This window comes from Miniopterus natalensis, chromosome X (genome assembly GCF_054644295.1).
Source record: "Miniopterus natalensis isolate mMinNat1 chromosome X, mMinNat1.hap1, whole genome shotgun sequence".
Classification (NCBI taxonomy): domain Eukaryota; kingdom Metazoa; phylum Chordata; class Mammalia; order Chiroptera; family Miniopteridae; genus Miniopterus; species Miniopterus natalensis.
In genome coordinates, this window is record NC_142103.1 from 6,467,197 (window position 1) to 6,474,431 (window position 7,235).

Here is a 7,235-nt window from a genome sequence, read left to right on the forward strand (position 1 = left end):
AAAGGCTGCTAAGGACCTCACAACTTGTTAGATACTGCACCCAATCTCTGCTTTAAAAAGACCCAGAGGAGAGGAAACGTGAGCTTGAAGAAAGAGCCAGAAGATTTCGATGTAGCTGTCGTTATTGCCTGTTTCAGAGATCCTTCTGATGATATTATCCTAGAGAATTATGGCATGGAGTTGATTTAGCTATAAACCTTATTGTACTTTTTTTTCTTGCTAGTAATTTTAAGGTCATTATGCAGCAATGTAGATAACTTATAAAAAAATTTGAGCTGTAACAAATTTTTTGATGTGATATTTCAATTTTTAGTAGCAAATGTGTGAATAAGCATCTTAATAAAATTCGAGGCATATTTGAGACCTTTAAAAAAAAAGGTGGGTGGCTATGATGCTTTTTTGGTTTATTTAGAATTATCAACTTCATCAGCTTCAGGTAACAGGTAGCAATAACTAAGTCTGAAGAACTCGTTGGTTGGATTTTTGCCTGGTTTAAACATCCATTGATTGTTCTTTTCACGTCACAAAATCTGTTGGTTCATGAACAAGAAAGTGTACCTGAATTTCTGGAACCTTCTGGTATGGTTATATGTTATGATATTAGCTAATGAAGTCTTGAAGACTGGCCTTCAGCTTTTGAATATGAAATCAAACTCAATGTCAGTGATATGAGCAGACATGTTAACACTGAGGTTTGTCCCACCTACCATAGTGCAGAGCACTTGGGTAGGATGTATTAAATTATTTAGATGGGGAGTTGAAACAAAATCCTACCTATGCTTCTTGGGAAATGTTTAAATGGTGTGCTTATTATCGATTCCAGAATGTTTTTTCATGATACCTCTTAAATATATAGTTTCCTACACTCTTACAGTTGGTTTGGAAGGCGTTGCCACTTCTTTCTGATACGTCCTCTGTTTACTTGTTCTCATGTACTTCTTTTGCTATTTCTGCCCAGATGCTTTCTGAAAGTTCCAACCTGGAGCTTTCAACCTTGCATTTCCTCCTGAGACTCTGAGTCTATAATAGGATCCTGGCCTTATGAACCTTAAAGATCAGAAAACAGTCATGGTTCTGATTTTCCAATGAAATACAACAGTGCTCCCTGCTAGGTCTTTGTGGGTCATTTGGGGGGAAAAAACAAAACAACAACAACAACCCCCCCCCCCCCAACAACAACAACAATAATAATTAACTCAAACTGTGACTGCAATTCTGAATTTCTACTCTGGGTGGAGTTTGGTCAGCCTGCCTGGTAGGTTATCTAGAAACTGTTGTCAGAGGAAATTCTTTCAGCCTTCTGGGAATTTTGCCCTTGCTAATGAATTTAATAGGCCCTGGGGATTAGCTCTTCTGCCTAAGTTTAACTCTGCAAAGCTTATCCATTTTGGAAGTCTTTAATGAACATCTTGCCCAGAATGACTGCACTGAACCAGAGTTTTCGGCTTGGGGTTGTGAAAGTTTTCCCAATTTGCTCTTCTTCCAGTTGTCTTAAGTTCTCTCTTGTTCTCTGGGCAAGTTGAAGAATATCCCTTGTAACAGGAGGACTTCAGTAATTCAGCCCCCATTGACTGAGCTTTCCTTGGGTCTCCCTATTCCCTGAGACACAATATTGAAATTAGGCAAATTTCAATAATCCTACAATGGCCTCTAAGTATTCAAGTGAAAGTAAGAGCCACATACCTCTCACTTAAAATCAAAAGCTAGAAATAATTAAGCTTAGTGAAGAAGGCATGTCAAAATCCAAGATAGGCCAAAAGCTAGGCCTCTAGTACCAAATGGTTAGCTAAGTTGTGACTGCAAAGGAAAAGTTCTTGAAGGAAATTAAAAGTGCTGCTCCAGAGAACACATGAATGATAAGTAAAACAGCCTTAGTGCTAATATGGAGCGTAAAATGCTATCAAACAGCATTGCATGCTACAGAGAAACAGTTTGTGAAAGGAAGAGTCAATCGATGTGCAAATTTCATTGTTGTCTTACTTTAAGAAATGGCCACAACTACCCCAACCTTCAGCAACCACTACCCTGATCAGTCAGCAACCATCAACATTGAGGGAAGACCCTCCAACAGCAAAAATACTATGACTTGCTGAAGGCTCAGATCATGGTTAGCATTTTTTAGCAATAAAGTATTTTTAATTAAGGTATGTAAATACTTTAGACATCATGCTATTGCACATTTAATAGACTACAGTATAGAGTAAACATAACTTATATGCAGTGGGAAACCAAAAAATATATTACTCTCTTTATTGTGATATTTACTTTATTGTGGTGAGCTGGAACCAGGCAATATATTTCCGAGGTAAGCCTGTATATGGTTTGCAAGTATTTTCTCCCATGCCATTGGCTGCCTTTTCAATTTGTTGATTATTTCCTTTGCTGTGCGGAAGCTTTTTGGTTTGATATACTCCTACTTGTTTAATTTTGCTTTTGTTGACTGTGCTTTTCTTGGTGTCATATCCAAAAAATCATTACTAATACCAAAGTCGAGGAGCTTTTTCCCTGTATTCTGAAAAATAAAAATTTAGATGAAGCTTAGCACACATATAAAAGGGCACAGATCTAAAGTGGCCCACTCAGTGAATTGTCAGAAAGTGAAAACACATGAGTAATCAACTCCCAGATGAAGCTATAGAACATTACCAGTACTCCCAAAGTACTCTTCCCCTGTGTCGCTCCTTCCAGCCACTTATCCCCAACCCCGGGAAATCTTGACTTTTGTTTTTATCTTTTTTATGTTCTTCCTTATACTCTTTTTTAGTTTACCTTATTGTTTTACAAGTTGTTTTACTCAAAAAATTAATTCTTGTATTTTTTATATAGGTTTTGGGGGCTATGAATTTCCCTCTGGCCACTTAAATGTATCCCATAGATTCTAATACAGTGTTTTCATTACCATTATTTTTCAGAAAACATATAATTTCTGATTCTTTCCCCTGTTAACTTAGTTGTTTAATAGAGGTTTTTTAAAAATTTCCAGATGGAAGGGTCTTTTTGGTTTTTGTTTTCATTTTTAAATTCTAGTTTTATTTCATTTAGAACCTTGACATTTTACACCATAGATTATTTCTGCCTATTTTTTGAACTTTATATAAATGGAATCCTGCTGTGTCCCCTTTTGAAACTCCAAAGCATTTCTCTTTTCAGCAAAAAAATAAATAAAATAAATAAAAAATTTTAAAAAAGACAATATACTCTCAGGGTACCAAGCTCTTCTAAGCTAGAATTGGAAATGCTTCTACCATAATTTCAATAATTCTAGTAGTTATTGAGGTTAAGCTTGTTAGAGTGGACATATCACTATTGCAATTAGGTTTGAGGACACAAAACCCCAGCCAAAGGGTTGGGAAATTTTGAAAATGTGTTCCAATTGTCTTCCCAAAAGGATGTTTTCTGTCATTAGCAAGCTGGAAGCAAACTAACAGAAAATGAGAATGTAATGTTATTTTCCCCAGGTGTTGTTTCAATGTTTTTCACTTTCTAACCTCACAAAGAACATATTCAGAGTATTTCAAATTAAAGACTCTGTCATTGCCCTCACAAAATGAGCAAATCATTACCAGAAAACTAGGTTTTTGTACCATCTAGTGGTGCATCCCAATATAGCTGATACATAAATGTTTTTTAAATTAATGGTTCTTTACAAGGCTCTTTAAGGGCTCAGGTAATTGTGGATTGTTCCATATGTAGATTATAGGTGCAAGGAAATGTTAAGCTCCCTCTCTCTGCTATTATTATGAACTCTGTGCCTCAATTCCTCACTTTGTCCTGAGTACGATAGATTCAAGTCTGCAATCTGAAGATTCTATATCTGCATCGACGGTAAGGGTGAGGGCAAACAACAAACTTACACTCTTAGAGCAAAGAACGTAACATGTTCATCACCTCTTGGACATTGCTTAAAAGTCCCCAGAACTTTCCAAGAGTTGTTTTATTTATTTCAAATGTGGTAAAAATCACATAATATGAAATTTACCATCTTAACCATTTTAAGTGTATAGTTCAGTAATGTTGAGTTCACATTGTTATGCAGATCTCTAGAGGAAAGGAGGAGAGGAAGATGGGGGTGGTGTTTCTTTCTCTTTTTCTTATTAGTACAGAGGTCATTTATTTTTTTACACTTGTCATGCCATGAATTCACAGGGAATGGGTTCCAGCAGCTTAGGCTCCTTTCCATGGGTTCTCACAAAGTGTGCTTCTCTGGGTGGAGCAGGCTGACTTTTCAGTTGAACCCAGATACCTTTCTCTTTGGCTTCCTTCTTTTTTCTGATAATTTTCCTTCACAAGTTTCAGGAAGCTATTTTGGCTCTTAGAGGGCTTAATATGCTCAATACAACATTAATTCTCTTGGCAAGACTCTTGCCCTTAACTTGTTTGTTCACAACAATGCCCACCACATGCTGGGTGACATTGTAGACTCTTCCAGGTTTGCCATGGTAACATTTGTGGGGCATTCCTTTTTGAACAGTGCTCATTCCCTTGATGTCTACAATATCACCTTTCTTGTAGATGCGCATGTATGTGGCCAAAGGAACAACTCCGTGTTTTCTAAAAGGCCTAGAGAACATATAGCTGTGCCTCTCCTCTTTCCTTTTGTGCTAGTCATTTTGGCGAATTACTGGAGGATGGTGGTTCCAGCTGAAGAAAAGTAGGGTTGCAGGGGGGTGTTTCTTATCCTTAGAGACTCCTATTCAGTAAATCTAGGACAGAACTGAGGAGTATTCATTTTCACCAAGCTCCCCATGAAATAATGATGAATCCAGTGGGCCTTTTGGGAATCATTGATATCTATTATATATATATTTAATAGATATATATGTAGACAGTCATTTGCTGGCCTGGTAAGTCATTTAAAATGTGGCTGGGACTGACCTGGGACTCCAATCTAGTACCAACCTTAACTCTACCTCCATGTGATAGTGTCAATTAACCTCACTAATCTGACTCTGCGCCCCCCCCCCCGCCAATCTACCTTTTCAGCTTGATTTTCTTTTTTTCTCCAGCTTGATTTTCAATTGCTTATCAACCTGAGTGCTCCACTCCAGCTGAACTAGTCTAATTATCATCTATTCCATGAGTCTTGAGATTTCCTTCTGTGTCTGCTCTTAAAATACTGCTATATGTTTATCAGCTGGGTCCTCTAGGAAGGAGGCACTGAGAGTTAGGAGTATGAGAATTTTATGGGAGCTTGATGGGTAACAGCTATGAAAGATAAAATGGGGAGGAAACGGAATTGAGCAGGAGAAAAAACTCAGACCATGATTCAGATCTGACAAAGTCTTAAATGATTCAACAGGAAATCTGGATCATATATTGCCCATTAGAGGAGTACCATGTTGGGCAGAAAAGGCCGGGCCCTAGTACACTTATAATGCTGAGTCACTGGCTGGGGGCTCTCCACAAAGAGCATGGCCTATATAGATCCTAAGGTACTACTAATAGATGAAGGCACTCCTTGCAGCTGATTGGCAAATCCACGGCCACCAGTTTTTCCTTCTGTTCTTCAGTTGTCCAGACCTTGTCCTATTTTTTAGCCCCAGTATGGCAACTCCTGATAGGAGTTGTCATAACTACTATATTTATTTCAAAATATAGGCAATGAGAGCTGGAAATGACCTTAGGGATCATCTCATATTACAGATAAAAAATTGAAACTCAAGGTGCGTGAGCGCTCTCACGCTGGTGTGTGTGACCCATTCAAGATGACACAGCTAGCTAGTCAGAGCCAAGACTGGAACTCAGGTGTCCTAACTCTCAGTTCAGGTTTGCAGTAGCATTAAGAAAACGCTACTCATTTCGAAAGACAAGTGGAGGGTCAGTTTTCACCTAAAAAGTAACTGTAGCTGCTCCAAATAAACTCAGCTTGCTTCCAAGCATGCTGAATCATTAAAATGAAGAAAAAAATAACCAAACTTTTCTTTGAGAAGATCTTTGAGGCTTAATTTAGTCTTAAATTTGTAAAGAAATAGTGATAAAACTGCAATCCTTATGAAAATGTTATAGCCCAGTTCATTTATTTTTATTTATTTATTTTATTATTTTTAGAAAATATATCTTTATTGATTTCAGAAAGGAAGGGAGAGGGAGAGAGGTAGAAACATCAATGATGAGAGTCATCGATCAGCTGCCTCCTGCATGCCCCCACCAGGGATCGATCCCACCTGGGCATGTGCCCTGACCTGAAATTGAACTTCGATCTCCTGGATCATAGGTTGATGCTCAACCACTGAGCCACACTGGATGGCTAACCCGGTTCATTTCTAAAATCACCACTAATCTATAAAAATTCAATGACATGCTATTTTAAAATCTTACACATTAAAGGAATTGAAATGGACCATTGCATTATTACTTCACATTTTGAAAATACAAATGGTTTGCAAAATTATTTTCAATTATGTCAAGCTAGGGGAACAGTTATAAAAAGGGAAGGGGTTATTGTTTATATAGCAGAAAGATAACTTATGTTCTAGTTAGCATTTTTTTGTGAAGGGGTGACTTTTATTTTCTGTGTTACACGTGATATTGATTTTAGAATGGAAATGCTTAAACACTGGTCTCAATTGGATCTGCAAACGTTCTTATTTGGAATTCCAAAAAGACAGTCTTTGCTACCAAAAAAAAGGAAATTGTCAGTTTTAGTGTTTGTTTGTTTTTTATGCTTTTTCAGGACAGGAATTCTTCAAATATGTTAGTTAACAACCCATATAAAGCAATTCTCATTCTTCCAGATTGTAAAGTTCAAAAATGGGTGTATGTTGGTGAGCATGGGGGGTTAGGCGTTGGGGATGGGAAGTGGTGGGGAGGGGTATGGGCAGATGATGAGTCAGAGTCTGTCAAGCCACTTGTCAATTTCTCAAAACTGTAGAGAAAGATGTGAATGAGGTTTATGGGCTCTAGCCCTATTGGTCCCAACTTTCCTGTTTTAAACCTTGATCAATCTGTTAATTTCACACACCCCTTCAACTAGAATCTCACAGGATTATCAACTAGGTATGTAGATGAAGCTATGCAAACACACAGGGGCCAGCTATCCTGCCTTTGTGTGTGAAAGGTTATATTGCAAGACTAAAATGGGAACTTGAGTCAAAGAAATGCTCTTCAAGTTAGCTTTTGGAAAGTGAAGTGGGAAAAGGGGGAAAAGGATGGATATAGAAAGCCAGAAATCTAAGTCTTGGATTTGATCTGGGCAGGAATTTACTTCTGTGTGTTAGAGGAGCAGGGGTCTCTCA